The sequence below is a fragment of the Triticum aestivum genome, chromosome 6D (genome assembly GCF_018294505.1).
Source record: "Triticum aestivum cultivar Chinese Spring chromosome 6D, IWGSC CS RefSeq v2.1, whole genome shotgun sequence".
NCBI classification, from domain to species: domain Eukaryota; kingdom Viridiplantae; phylum Streptophyta; class Magnoliopsida; order Poales; family Poaceae; genus Triticum; species Triticum aestivum.
In genome coordinates, this window is record NC_057811.1 from 292,802,745 (window position 1) to 292,803,163 (window position 419).

Genomic DNA, 419 nt, shown 5'->3' on the forward strand with positions numbered 1-419 from the left:
TTGCGGGGTGATGCATTACAGAACGAGTAAAGAGACTTGCCGGTAATGAGATTGAACTAGGTATTGAGATACAGACGATCGAATCTCGGGCAAGTAACATACCGATGACAAAGGGAACAACATATGTTGTTATGCGGTTTGACCGATAAAGATCTTCGTAGAATATGTAGGAGCCAATATGAGCATCCAGGTTCCGCTATTGGTTATTGACCGGAGATGTGTCTCGGTCATGTCTACATAGTTCTCGAACCTGTAGGGTCCGCACGCTTAACGTTCGGTGACGATCGGTATTATGAGTTTATGTGTTTTGATGTACCGAAGGTTGTTCGGAGTCCCGGATTTGATCACGGACATGACGAGGAGTCTCGGAATAGTCGAGACATAAAGATCGATATATTGGAAGGCTATGTTTGGACATC